General features: G+C 42.3%; 1 protein-coding gene and 1 pseudogene across 3 annotated transcripts in view; one reads left to right on the forward strand and one right to left on the reverse strand.

Moving 5' to 3' along the window:
- XKR4 (XK related 4) overlaps positions 1 to 15,542 on the forward strand; it is a 430,037-nt gene that overhangs the window by 306,800 nt on the left and 107,695 nt on the right. The gene's annotated exons all lie outside the window — the stretch shown is intronic.
- The window catches only part of LOC105724800 (myotubularin-related protein 5-like), a 42,641-nt pseudogene continuing 28,067 nt past the window's right edge, over positions 969 to 15,542 (reverse strand).

Consider the following 15,542-nt stretch of genomic DNA (forward strand, 5'->3'; position numbering starts at 1 on the left):
TTAGTAATTATTTCATGTTGTCTTGTACTAAGGTTAGCACAAGGAGGCTGCAAGTTTCTTGAGTCCTGAGTGGTGGTTTAGGAGGCAGCCCTGCAGAAGGACCCTGGGACCCAAACCCGAGTCTACCCCTAAGGAGCCCTCCCTGGACTCTCTGGCAGGAGACCTCATCCCTGTCACCTCACTTTCCTGATCTGAGAGATGAGGATTGTAACTGATTTGACCTCATCGAATTCTTGTGAGGACTGAATGTCCTCATGTATGTAAAGTGTGTAGCACAGAGCCTGGGACATTTACATGCTCAGCAAGTGTGATATTTGATTTTTTAAAATTATCATTGTTATTATTCCTCAACAATCAACAAGCATTCAGTGAGTTTTAAAAATCGAATTCTTCCAAGAAAAGGTGGTGAAATCCAGGAACTCAAGTCACAAGCAGAGACTCTAAGAATGATGTGAGGTTGGAATGTCTCGCTGGTTCATCAACTGACCACTTGCCTACCTAACCCTGGTTCCCAAAACACAATACGGAAAAGGGGGCTAGAGATGAGAGACGCAAGCCCATTGGCTCTGCAGTAACGAGGTCAGACTTGGGAAGGAGGCCAGCGTTCACCTCCCCTTCTCCGACAATCAGCGTCTGTCTTCCAGCTGAGTGAAGCGTAATTTGCTAGAGTGCCTTTGCCCCATCACCAAGGTGGCAAAGCGGCCCAGGTGCAGTAATAATCGCTCACAGTGGGCGCTCGGGCCCCTCAGGCCCAGCACTGCCTGACAGCGCTCTGCTGCAGCCACCCATGAAGGACGGTGACGAGACATCCTGTCAGCTAATGACAACTAAGTGCTTTCCTGAAAAGGAAAAGCTTCCCTAGATGCTCATCTGAGGACATTCGCATCTAGTCTCCCAAAAATCACGTATGGAAACGGTTCAAGGAAACAGTATGCCACTTTTTCACCTCTTTATGGCAGTTGAAAATTTCACAGAGCACAGAATGGAGGAATTTCTCGGATCTGTGGCTGGCAGCAGGGAAGGGGCATCAGGGTGGACGCTGATTTCCATGGGGTCCTGGAGAGATCCCTGGACTGGTCACTGAGGGTAAGAAGAAAGGAGACAGGAGGGAGAGCTGGCTCATTTGTGGACCAAGCCTGGAGCCAACCCTTTACCAAGCCCAGGCACTCAACGATGCACTGCAAAAATGCGAGCTCGCCTCTCTATAAAGCTGCGGCGGGAGGAGGCAACTGTGATTTCTAAAGTTCTTTTCAGCCACAAAGTTGTGATTCTATTAGCAGGCATGCCAGTTCATAGTTCTAAATAAATAAAGAGGAAAATATGGCTTTGCTTTAAAATTTTTTTAAAAACCAAAATCCTTGCAGTGACAATGCCAGAGTCAAGGCTGACATCCAGGGTCTCGCCCCTCAGTCCGGTGTTCATTTATTCTCAGCATTTGCACCCGGCGTTGCTGTTTGCTCGATGCGCACTGCAAGTTTTCAAAATTGAATTCTTGTCATACCAGGCCATGTGACTCCGATGAAACAGAAACATTTTAGCGCCCTCAAAAATTTATTCGCAAAAAGATATGTAAAACAAAAAGTCCTTGAATACCTTCTCACCGGTCAGCCTGATTGGAATTGGAGAATCTCAGCTCAGGCAGTGCCAGGTGTGTTAAGGGCAAAAGACTCGGAGCTGCTCTCGCGTTTCTGTTCCCACCATGCGAGGGCAGTTCCTGAGGAGCCTTACTGAAGTTGGCAACACCAAATGATTTCCTGCCATTCCTGATGAACAACGGAGGGAGGAGAATCATTTGTCCTTTAAGGTGTCCTAGGAGGCGAAGAAGAAATTTCTGGAGCTGTCCGATGTGGCTTTGATGAGAAAGTAATTAAAGTCACCAGTAGAACGATCCTCAGATAACAATGTCATTGACAGCAACGTTCTGCGCTGAAGGGAGGGGATGGAAGACAAATGAAAGCAGATTTACCCTGAGTAGCCTTATTGACATCTTCCATGTGTCCAGTGAGTCATAGTTAGTCCACAATTATACAGATATGACATTGTTTTACTGTTTCCTCCTTTTTGTGGGAAGAAATGAAGACAAAGAAATCAGTTGCTCTACTGATCCTGTGACTGACTTTTCTCACTTTTTTTTTTTTATGGAGTCTCGCTCTGTCATCCAGGCTGGAGTGCAGTGGTGCAATCTCGGCTCACTGCAACCTCCACCTCCCAGGTTCAAGCGATTCTCCTCCTGCCTCAACCCCCTGAGTAGCTGAGATTACAGGCATGAGCAACCATGCCTGGCTCATTTTTGTATTTTTACTAGAGACGGGTTTTCACCATGTTAGCCAGGCTGGTCTCAAACTCCTGACCTCAAGCGATCCACTTGCCTTGGCCTCCCAAAGTGCTGAGATTACAGACATGAGCCACTGCACCCGGCAGTATCTTACTGTTCTATGACAATATTTACTTGAAGTTTCTTTCCATTAATACTTCCTTTTTGATGGCAGCAAGAGCATCCTTTAAATGTCCTTTAATATAATTAAACACCTTCGTTAAATCTCTGGTTCTGTTTAAGTTCTTTAAAACTTGGTCTGATTTTTCTTGATGTGCATAGTAACCAGAGAGATGCATTCTGCCACTCAAGCAGTGTTGATGTAGCTCAGGCCCAGGGGTCCCACTTAATCCAGTCGGTCTCACCACTTTCCTCTCCTTCCTGTAGCAGTTATGTTTTATGTGAAAAGATAACAGAGTAGTAAGGGACGAGAGTGTAAAAGTATCACTTCAAGTAAAACACTGCTTTGCTGTTAAGAAGTTAACAGTCTGATCATTGTCAGTGAAGACAATCTCATTTTCTATAGAGTTTCAAATGATTATGTATCCATTTTTACATAAACTGTATTCCTTTGATAATCAAAATATAGAGATTTGCATTAATTTATGATCACATGTTATAAAGTTCCTTCATTGTAAAGAAATAATGTAGACATGTCATTTACTCACGGCTTTGTTTTGTTTTGTTTTGTTTTGTTTTGTTTTGTTTTGTTTTGTTTTGTTTTTGATACAGGGTCTCATTCTTTTTCCCAGGCTGGAGTGCAGTGGCGCGATCTTGGCTCACTGCAACCTCCACCTCCTGGGTTCAAGTGATTCTCCTGCTTCAGCCTCCCCAGTGTCTGGGAATACAGGAACATGCCACCACGCCTGGCTAACTTTTTTTATTTTTAGTAGAGACAAGGTTTCACCGTGTTGACCAGGCTGGTCTCAACTCCTGACCTCAAGTGTTCCACCTGCCTCAGCCTCCCAAAGTGCTGGCATTACAGGTGTGAGCCACTGTGCCCGGCCTGACTCAAGGTTTAAGTGTATCTTTTACAGTAAGAAAAAGAAACTTCAAGCAGAGATTATACTTGGAAGTCAGTTATTAATATGTTTAAAATGTGTGAATAATCAAGGGAAATGACTAGATCAAATAGAGGCCTTGTCTACCATAAAGTTGCCTAACTGTTCCTTGGTCCTTAAAGGCAACATTTATTCACATATTTACTAATCAGATATTTAGTCAGCATTTGCTTCTTGTAAGGCTCGTGGGAACCTATAGGTTCCTGGGACCCATAGGAATTCAAAAATGAATAGCACTGAGTTTCTGTTCTCCGGAAGTTTTATAGACTAGCAGAAGAAATGACATACACCTGTAATATGGGTTAAAACTTGGTAAATGCCATGAGATGAGACAAGAGATGAGGGATAAAGAATGCAGTTGGAGTTTAACAGAGGGGAAGGTTTTGCGTCTTGACTATACTATAAGGTGTCTATTGCTGTTTAGCAAATCCTTACAAAACTTAGCATATTGAAGTAACAAATACGTATTTGCTCGTGGTTTCTTCTGTGCAGGAATCGGCCTGGCTGAGCTGGGTTCGTCTGTCTCATCGTCTCTCATGAGGTTTCAGTCAAGCTCTTAGCTGTGGCTGCAGTCTCCATCTTTCAAGTAGGGTGAAGGGGGCTTATCTGCTTTCAGCCTTACTAACGTAGGCATTGCCCCATCTCAGTTCCTTGTCATGTGGGCTTCTACATAGGGTTGTGCATGATCTGACAGCTGACCTCCCCTAGCCAAGTGGTCTAAGTGAGAGCACCCAATAAGATGGAAGCCACAGTTTATAATAGGTTGTAAATTATATATTATATAAGATATATATAATCTACATAGATTATAATATATATATAATCTACATAGATTATAATATATATATAATCTACATAGATTATATATATGATATATCATATCATATATATAATATATCATAAAATAATATATGATATATATTATATATCATATATATATTATTTTATATCTATATATTATACATCTTATATATATAATCTATGTAGATTATATATAGAGGGATTGTATATATAATCTCAACATAGAGATTTTATATGTATCTATAATCTCAGATGCATCATATTCTATTTGAGTCCACAGCCAAGGAAAGGACATTTCACAAGTGCATAAGGACCAGGAGGCGGTGATCACTGGGGACCATTTAAGAGGCAGCTGACCACATATACGGTACTTTTCCTATATAAATGCTAAGATTCGCTGTTGTGCCTGGAGTAGTTCATGCAGTTTTCCAAACCATCTTGAATGAAAAGTCTAATAAGGATGCTGGAAAGGAGACAAGAGTGCTGTGTGTCTCTTCCTCTGCCTTCTGTCTATTATTCAGGAATAATAATTTTGCCTCCAGTCATCTCAAAGTAGATGACACTTTTTCTCCACTTTCATTTAACTCACAAAGCTCCAGACCAGGCCTTTAATTTCTGTGCCATCAGAAAGTAATCCGGTGTTGGAGTGCCTCCAGGACAGAGACTAGGTGTGCAGGATAGCTATACATATCTGTTCTTCTTTCTTGTTCAGAACATTTAGTCCTATCAAAACAGACAGAGTACATCTTACATCACTAACAATAGTCTGTGATCATGCAGAGGAAAGAAAAGAAATCTTAAAGACAGCTTGGCAAAGTGATGTCAGACTATAGGTAATGCCTTTTCAAAGTCATGATTTTATCTGAGATTATTCAGATCAGAAATCAGGGGAGAGTTTTATCCTTCAGAACGCCTGATTACCCTGTTAAGTTTACATAAGGCAGGGAAGGCAAGGACACCTCACTCGGACAGGAGAGGGTCAGGTCTCGACATTGGCAGAGGCTAGAAGAAATAATATATTAATCCATCAGAAAAACCATGGCTGTAAAAAGTAATGATTATGTCGGAAGCTAAATACGAACACTCCCTTCGTGGAAGCCTGTCTTCCCCTCCTAAACTCCGTCTCTCTCTATTCCCTTCAACTCAGTGTGGAAGCTGCTTTCCTCTCCTGCATTCCATCTTTCTGGATTCTCTCACTTAGTGTGAGAGTCAGCTGTTTCTCCCTCCTTCTCCTGTCTCTCTCTCTCTAAATAAATCACTTTCCACACACACACACAAAATACAAAACAGCAAAGTTATCTTCCTGAAATGTAGGAAAAGACACAGATCCCTTAGATCTCACCTTACATTCAGCAAGCATTTATTGAGCTCCTGTTGTGGGCTGGGTGCTGAGTCCTTGGATAGAGGAAAAAACAATCTGAATATATGTTAATGAACTATTGCTACTGGAAACTCGTGTCTCCTTTTGTATTTGCAAACCATTAAACTCCTTCAAAGCTACTGTTATAGAATTCCTGGTCTACATTATTTTTCTTTTCTAATTTTCAAACAGTTAAAACCTCATTAGAAAATTGTTTTAAGGACAGGGTGATTATAGGGTGAAAAATGCATAGATTATGCAGTCATAAAAACTAGATCATTGTCTTGTACGTTAGAAACTGTAGACTTGGGCATAAGGCTTCAATTCATAGAGTTACACGAATTAAACAATATAACTCTTGACTTCTACTGCAATGCCCGGAGTAAAGTAGCCATATAGTAAATGGTTGCCGTCATTATTATTGATAATCATCACACTGATCAAAACAATGGTAGCCTGGTGACTCAGAGGAATGGCAGAGCTGAAGCTACTGCAGTAGAAGCAAACTGATTTTGTCTTTAAGAGTAAGTATAGCACTAAGCAATATCTCACTGTTTCCACTCCAGCCATAATTTTTAAGTTTGTAATTAAAGACCTGGTCTGGAGCCCTGAAAGTTAAATGAATGCTTAGAACTAGGAGAGCTCTCTAAAGGGAGGCATTGGAAGTGATTAAAGGGCTAGAAAATGGGGCAATGAGAAAAGTCCATAGGTAATGAAGCTACAGAGCATGGAAAAGAGAAAGCTATGAGGCTTCTCACTTGCAAAACATCAAGAATGGTTGTTCTTCGTTTTATTTCAGTGATGTTACAGAAGAAACATCTGGATCAGCATAGGAAGTGTCAGGATCTTTTAAACGTATTTTAGCCATAAGTCTGAGTTACATGCTCAGCATGTAATCTTACGTTACCTATTCCGTCCCTAGTGTGAACCACAGCTTCACAGTCTCATTCGCTGTGATGATAGTGACTGCAGGGTGCTCAAGGATCTCGCTGGATGTTATTTGGCTGAGATCAGTTTTTCTGAGAGAAAGTCTGTCGACATCAATATGCTAAGGTGATCGGAGGTGGATTGTTCTGGAATGCAGGAAGAGCTTGGCTCACTGCAGAAGGCCAGCCTGGCTGGAGGATCACAAGCAAGGGGTGACAAGAAGAGGACAATGGCAGGGGACAGTGACCAGGGCCTGTCAGTCAGCTCATTTCCATCCATAGCTTTTAGCTATATTGTATCTGGCCAAGAGCTTCGGTAGATCGATTGTAGCCAGAAATGCATTTTACCTGATATTGCAACGATTCTCTATGAATTTAAACCTTATGCCCAAGTCTACAGTTTTTAACTCAGAAGACATTGATCTAGTTTCTATGACAGCATAATCTATGCATTTTAACCCTATAATCACTCTGTCCTTAAAACAAATTTCTAATGAGATTTTAATTGTTTGAAAATTAGAAAATCAAATAATATTCAAACTTGGTCAGAATATTAGAGTCACCTGGGGTGGGATTACATATCCCATTGCCCGGGCCACACCCAGAACAATTATATCAGTACCTCTGAAGGTGGGAGCCAGGCATCAGAGGTGTTAAAGCTCCCCAGGTGATTCAATGAGCAGCCAAGGCTGAGAACCACTGTGCTAGTGGGTACTAGTGAGGCTTAAGAATCCCCGCAAGTGAACTCCAATTTCTCTCTCCCTCTGAATAAAGCTTTTAGAAGGCTTGTGGATGTTCCCAAGCGGGCAGTTTAGGAACGGAGTAGACGATGCCTCGAAGCCCATTCTGCACCCAGCCACGGTTTAGGAGAGAACCTAACCATTTCTTTTCTTTTTTCTCTTTTCTTTTCATTTATTTTCTTTTTTTTACAGGCTGTCTAAATGGCCAAGCATTTCATAAATTGGTTAACTCAGTTCACAGAACAGTCTATCAACAAGATACAGTCAAATCTTATGTTCTCTGGCACAAGGTAGACAAAAACAGTTGCTTATAGCTGCTTAGATTATTTTGTCTTCAAATTTTGGATAGAATACAGGTCCACACATCGATTTAGAGGCTGGAGGAGAAAACGAATTAATTGCAAACTGGTCATCACTCTAATGGACTGACAGCACGCTAACTCTCAAGAAACAGTAGCTGCAGGGTATTATGATTTTGCTTGAAGTATGTGAATCACAAAGGTAGAGTGACAGATCCGGTTTCATCTTTAATTATTTGTTTTTAGTTTCTGTTCTGAGGTATCATCGTTACCTGTTAAGCGCATAACGAATGTTCATGCACTACCTTTTATGAGCAAACTGTAGAAGAAGTGCAGCACCCTGCTGGAATAGTATCATCTAGTTGGGGAGATCGTCATTACAGTAATCTGCAAGAGAGATGCTGAATGGAATTCGGATGGTATTGGCCGAAGAAGAGAAGAGAGATAGGAATCTATCAGGCACTCATGTCATTCCTATTTGGGAGCCCACAGAAGCTGTCTTAAGGTAGAACCCCTGAGGAAGAGACAGAGATTTGGGTGCAGAAAATATACTGTGGTGTGCTCTCAGAAACAACACCATGGGGATGCAGGAGGAACGACAGGACCAGAGGAGTTAAACGATGATGTCGTTGCCCTAGAGGCCTGAGCCCATCCCCCTGTGAGGGAAGCATGGCAGTTGTGCCTTATTAAGACAAGGGGGTGAGGCTTCCTGGCTTCCTATCCCCACCTCGAGTAGCCATTGGATTAGGTACAGGCTGCACTCATGGAGGAAGTGTAGATAGCCTTGGCAGGGCAGATGCCTGAGAGGGCATTGCCTAGGGAGGCATTCAGCTTAGAGCCATCAGCCGCAACAGCATTTCAAACCTGACGGGAGCTCCTGATGATTCCCTGCAAACACTTTCTCGTCTCAGTGAATGGCAAATCCATTCTTCTAGTTATTCAGGCTAAAAGCCTTTCTGCTATTCTAGATTTCTCTGTATGTTTTACCTGCACATCTCTTCCATCAGCAAATCCTGCTGGGTTTAAGTTAAAAATAGGTCCAGAGTTCAGCAGCATCTCACCCCCTCCATTACCCTCATAACTTTGCTCAGATCCCAGCAGTAGCCTGAGGTCCTGGTCTAACCCGCCTCCCCTCTTCTGCTCCGTACCTTCAATACATTTTCAACACCGCAGCCCAACCGATCCTGTGAAAATACAAAGCCAGTTCATCTCACTACTCTATTTGAAATCCTTCAACATCGTCCCAGATCTTCTCGGACCCTCCACGGCCCACCACTCAGCGAGGCACATGCTCAGCGGCAGCGGCCATTTCCTCCACCTGGAAGGCCCTTCCCGACACCTGTTCAGCTCCTGCACTTTTTCAGGCAGTGGCTTGAAAGTTGCCTTTTCATCACGACCTTCCTGGCCTTACTACTCTCTGATGCTTCTGCTCTCCAATTTTCCCTACTTTTTTTTCATTAGCCTTTACTTCTACCCAACTTCACAAACTTTTGTTTTTTAGATGTGATTATTGACTGTATTTCCCAGTAGAATGTGAGCTCCATCAGAACAGGCAGTGCTTTCTCCTGCTGCAGCTACCGGTTGTCTCCAATTACCTACAGCAGTGTCTGACATATGTTCCAGGCTTGAATAACAAGCATGAAAACCAAGAAGAGGGCATGGTGGTTCACGCCTGTAATCCCAGCATTTTGGGAGGCCGAGACGGGTAGATCACCTGAGGTCAGGAGTTCAAGACCAGCCTAGCCAACATAGTGAAATCCCGTATCTACTGAAAACACAAAAAATTAGCCAGGCATGGTGGCAGGCACCTGTAATCCTAGCTACTCAAGAGGCTGAGGCAGGAGAATCACTTGAACCCGGGAGAAGGAGATTGCGATGAGCTGAGATCACGCCATTGCACTCCAGCCTGGGCAACAAGAGCGAAACTCCATCTGGGAGGTGTTCTATGACACAACACCTCATTGATATTCTAATGTATTGAACTTATCTTTTAAATCTGACTGTTCTAGACTCCATGATTCAATATGGACTACCAGTTTAACTGTTTTCACTTACATGTTTTGTTATTAGTACTATAATTGTATTCAAATATTTTTAATGCGTGATGTAATTGAACTAGCTCCCTGAGGCTTTTAACAGGAGTGATACTAGCTCCCTGAGGCTTTTAACAGGAGTGATACATTCTTAAGTAGATAATGAATCAGTAACAGGATCTCCTGAGGCCTAGTTAGGGTCCTGCTACTTAGCAAGTTAATAATGCATTGATTTGTTCCTCAGTAGTGTCCAGATTCTCAGTCTCTTCAGTAACTGATCATTCTTTGCATCACTCAAGCCTCAAGGAAGTTTTTTGTTTGGGTTTGGTTTCATTTGGTTGTCATTGCTTACTTAGGATACTTAAGAAAGTTGGATGGATAGAATGGAGAAAGCTTTGGAACTATTGCTCTCTATTTTTCATTAGCTGCTTCTTCCAATTTCTTCCTCCTGTATCCAACTCTTAAAATACAACAATGATGACAGCTGGTAACACAATGATAAAAGGACTTGGACGTTGCAGTGAAATTCTTGCTCTTTGTTTTCTGAAATAAGGATCGTTCCAACAACTGTTATAAAAAGCCTTGGTATCTTCAGTTGAGAACTACAACAAACAGAGACAGCACTTGGTTTGTTTTGTTTTGATGTGGTTTGGGCTTTTTTTAGATTTGTTGCTATTGTATTATAGATTAAATCTTTCTAAGAAAGCAAAAGAACAATAAGCTGCGTCAACCCCTGTGAAAAGATTGTGCATGGAAGGAAGCCATGCTATCTTTCTATTCCAGAACAACAACAAAAATCCAGAAAGATGTTTAGAAAGATCTCTTAGCTGTTGCTGTTCAGATAGTATGATAAACTACACTTTTCTATTTGGCTATTTTATAGATTGTGGTTACCGCTCATTACTTATAGCTTAATCACTAAGTCTGATGAATAAAGTCAAAAAATGTAAGGCACTCGTAAATAGGTCTCTGGAATAACCTAGCAAGTGCTATGTTACTTTGACTTTATAAAACACTTCCTGAAATAACAAGTAGGTAAGTGAAATCAACTTTTTATTCAAGCTTTCAGACAGAATTGAATTCAAGCCCTTGCTTTATTTCCCTCTTATAATAATAATTCTAAAAACACTTCCCCTTGTAAAATGTTCTGAGGTTTATCAAATGCTTTCACATAGGTTATCCTATTTGACTCTCACAAGAACTTTTTAAAGAGATGAGGCCATCAAACCTCTGGTAGATTGAGCAAATTTTCCAGGGTCACAAAATAATGATGATGGAGCTAGAAGAAAGACGAAAACTTGTCTTTGAAGTTTAAGTCCACAGACCATCCCACCTTGCCATACAGTTTACTTGCTGGAGGCAAGTTCATAGAAAAAGAAGCTGGATCCAACCAATGGGCCATTGAGCTGACCTTCAACTATCAGCCCTCCCTGAAGCCTAATCCAACAACAAGAAATAATTCTGACACTAAGAAGAAACACCCAGGCATCACACCTCTGCAGCTCTCCTCTCTTCCTCTGTCTTCCCAGGGACACGTCAACAGACAACAGGCCTGCCTGCAATAACACTCGTTGAAAATTAGCGGATAGTAGTATTTAACGAATGTAGGGTATAAGGACAGACACTGAATAATCTGGGCTACACACCTGGGTTTTAGACTGAGGCTTGACAACCAACATAGGCTAAATTGCGTTCCTCCCTCAGTTTGTTACAGTAACCAAGTTCAATCTTAATTGACATCTGTGTGGATAGTGAGTAAATACTGATTTCAGTAACTGTATTTAAATTGAACTGAGTCTTTGGAAGAAAGAATGAGACACTAGGGAAGCAGCTGCAGGTGGCAAATGGTAGGGCCCAGAACCAAAGGTACTTGGTTCCAACCCCACCTTTTTCTTTGCTAACTCAGTAAGCTCCCGGGGGCCATTTGCCTTCTCACCTTTGTGCACTTGCACCAAGGAGATGCCGTATTGATGTCTGTATTAATGTCCCATGAGCCTTAAGGCATGAAACGAAAGAATAACTATGGCCCATATGTGCTGAACATATACAAGGTAAAAAAAAATTAGTGGTTCCATGAATTGAGACCATAATAAATATAATTACATAAGAGTGGAACTTTTTCAATTCATAAATAAAATTGGCAGTGAAAAAACATTACTAGCTAGTGGAACTGGTAGACTTCAATAAATATTCATCACCTACAATGTGAGGAATTCTATGCTGAAAGATATAAAATACACAAGTTGAAAAGTACACAGCTCTTACTTCTAATGCATCAGAATAATATACACACCACACAAATAAAGGCATAATTTTACAAATGCAGTACAAACAGTGGACATATAGTGCTGTGTATATGGGTAGAGCACTGGGGATTTAAAGGAAGGGAGAATACAATAGACGGAGGGGGAAGCTGAGGGAGGACCGCACAAACGGTGGAGGATTGGATTTGGTCCGTGAGATGACTATTGCAACATGTACTGGCTGGGGAAGTGCATTTGAGACGGAAGCATGTCCTAAAGCAAAGCTAGTGAGGCAGGAACGCAGAACAGCCAGTAGTCTACATCGAGTCCCAGGGAACACGGCAGTGCGAGAGCAGCTGGGAAAGGTGGGCTGGAATCACGTGAAAGGTGGAGAATGGTTTATTATTAACACCTCCGAGTGTGGGGATAGCATGAGAAACGTCAGACACTGAAATGATAACATCAGAGTTGCACTTCAGGAAATTTAATTTTGCAGCGAAGCATAAAATTGGAGTAAGAAAAAGACTTCAGGTAAAGAGATCAGTGAAGACAACACTGCATTCATTTAATAAGAAATAACAAGATCTAAATGAGAGGGGTGGCCGTGGGAGAGGGGAAGATAAATGGGTGATGGATTGCCTGTCTCAGTAACATCAATACAGATAGGAAGGTCTTTGAGCTCTATGGAACTGGCAGGTAACAGGCTTATTTAGAAATGGCATTAAGTCTAAGACAGCGCTCCCGCTCGATGTGTACATTAATAATATGCATAATCTATTAAATCAGCAACAACACTCTTGAAACTTACCCTAAGGCCAAATCTTGACGCATATTTTTTTTTTTAGACAAAGTCTCTCTCTGTCGCCTAGGCTGGAGTTTTGTGGCACCATTACTGCAACCTTCACCTTTCTGGTTCAAGCAATTCTCGTGCCTCAGGCTCCCGAGTAGCTAGGATTACAGGCACCCTCCACCACACCCGGCTATTTTTTGTATTTTAGTAGAGATGGGTTTCACTGTGTTGGCCAGGCTGGTCTCAAACTCCTGACCTCAGGTGATCCACCCGCCTCGGGTTCCCAAAGTGCTGGGATTACAGGAGTGAGCCACCAGGCCTAGCAGACACATAATTTAAAAAATTGTGGCCAGCTAAGTCAAAAGATGCTTTCTTTGCCTCTGTGATGCAATATAAACAGCTCCCATTTATTCTGAAGTGTGCAGCATCTTTCCTTGTCTGGCTTACTGTGTTACTTGATCTTAAAGGTCAGTTTTCACATCTCTTTCTTTGGGAAGCCACGACTATCCCTCAGATTAAGTGCTCCTTCTATGCCCTATAGTATGAGCCTCAACTTAGGTTATTTCCTGCTGACTAGACCAATTTCTTCACTAGACTATAAACTCCATGAGGGCTGGGCATTTGTCCAATTTGTTCTCAAACCTGGCACTAGTCTCAGTGCTTGGCACATAGGAAGTGCTTGATGAACATTCACTGAACTAGTAAGTGCTTTCTCTTGTAAGACAGATCTTTGAAATGCGTCATTCTTGTCAGACCCAGTCAAACTCACAGGTTCTGTCCCATGAGATCGCCAGGACAGCATCGCCACAGAGGGTCAGGAATCAATTCTCCATGAATCACTTCACTTGAAAGACAAGAGGTGTTGGTTTGTAGGGATGGGAGCAAGCCTTTCCCTGAGCAACTCCATTGTCGAGAGTATCCCCACAGTCCCCACAGAATCTAAACGCACACCTGGGCCATCCCAGGAGCACAGCTCAAGGGAGCTTATCTGTAGGACCACATGCAACTGACTGGCAATTAATTTGATTTTACACCTGCTTCAGTTCACTTCTGGGCATTGCCCTGTACCTTAGGAATCAGTTTCTTCAAGGTACAACTTTCAAAAATGTAGGCCTGCCTCTCAAACAACTACCCATATTTCCATGACCAAAAGTCATATTTACATCCTCTGTGCATTACAAAAAATTCTTGTCTAAAACACAAAGGCAGGGCGCCTAGTAGACCATCATCTTAATTGTTATAGTCTACATTTTTTATGGTTAACATGAGCCAGAACATGGACTTAACGCTTTCCAGACATCATCTCACTCTACTCATACAGTTTTCTATCAGTTGGTATTATCATTGTGCACATTTTACAGGCAAGAAAACAGAGGCACAGAGAATTTAAGAACCTTTCCAGGGTGTGCTTCTAATATTTGCAGAGGTAAATACAAGGCGTCTAATAAACGGCACTGCTAAGTATGAACCTGCCAGGCTCTAGCGGCCAACAGCTGGCTGGTTCTTCTGCCCCAAACACTGAGGTTTGTTCCAACCACATGTCAGTATCACAAAGAGAATATCCACAAGGGAAAACCACCTCCTTGTATGTAAATCACTTTGGGGAAGTTTTGACTCTTCTATTCAATGCCAAATTCCTTGAACCTGGTGCGTGTTAGGAATGAAATAAGCATTTAGTGATGAACAGAGTTCAGTCTCTGTAAATGGGACTTTATTACTTCCTGAGCCTCAGTGTCACTCTCAGTCACTCCACCCATTGTCTATTGCAGAGCACAAAGTGTTGGACCACAGATATTTTTATTTTCTCCTTGGTGTCTGGCATAGAGTTTTAAATTTAATTAGTTGCGAAGGTTAAAAAAAATGGCATACTTTACATAAAAATCTGGATTTTCTAATCTCCATTAAAAACTGGAACATCTAAATCTCTGCCTTTATTCTATAATGGTGACCGCTGCGGTGAGCTGGGACTGCCCTCTTTAATGCGAACACTCAGTTTGCCCCAGTCCTCCCCAAACCCTATTGTCTTAACTCCACATGGAGGCCCTCAATAATACAATCACGTATGGTCTTACAACCTAGCGGCCTCACTGAATGATATTATTTTCTGATCCCTGGAGGCACACAGTTAGCTTTGACCTAGAGTAGCTAAGATTCCAGCCTAGAATTAGGTCTTCTGTGATTTCAAAGAGCCACAAAAAATGTAGCCTCAATGCCAGTTCTGGAATTTAAATGCTCACCTGGAGGTTGGCGCCTCACCCTGCGGGAATTTCGTCTTCCTTAGAATTTGTTCTTGCCCGCTCGTTTGTTTCATTCAGTGCACTCTAATCTAGCCTTTCTCATCATCTTGATGACAACTACCACCCTCAGGCTGATAATTATTAGATTGAGATCTCCAGCCTTGATCCTTCTGAGCTTCAGGCCATCACACGCTACTTCCTTTAACATCTTCACCTGTAAGTCTTAGAGTCCCCGCCAAAAGAGTATATTCAAAGCTGAAAGTGCCCATTCTTCCATCATTTCCTTCCCTTTATCCTCTATCTGCTGGAGTTAGCCCCTCAGTTACCCACACCAGAAACCTGGGTGGTGCCATGAATTTCCCCTCTCAGCTTACTGCATTCAAACCCAGATCCCTGATGACTGTGTCAAGCCCATCCTCTCTTCTCCATTTGCCTTGCCACTTCCTGGTGTGGGCCTCATAGCTCTCAGCCCATCCTCTGTAACAGCCATTCTCTCTGTCCAAGGCTTCGTCAAGGCCACCCTGCACAGAAACATCAGAGCAATCAAGCTACAAATTAAATGTAATTGGATGACCCCAACTACTTAAATGCCATCAGCAGCTTTCCTTTTTCACTCAATCTAGCATCAAGGCCCTCAGGGGCAGCACCTCCCACTCCACCCCATCTTCAGACTGGATTCCCACATTTTACTTCCCTCCTGGTTCCTCTCCAACACCATACTGCTTTCATTTCCCGGAG

Source organism: Aotus nancymaae, unplaced genomic scaffold, assembly GCF_030222135.1.
Source record: "Aotus nancymaae isolate 86718 unplaced genomic scaffold, 86718_ANA_hifiasm-v0.15.2.pri h1tg000036l, whole genome shotgun sequence".
In the NCBI taxonomy this organism is placed as follows: domain Eukaryota; kingdom Metazoa; phylum Chordata; class Mammalia; order Primates; family Aotidae; genus Aotus; species Aotus nancymaae.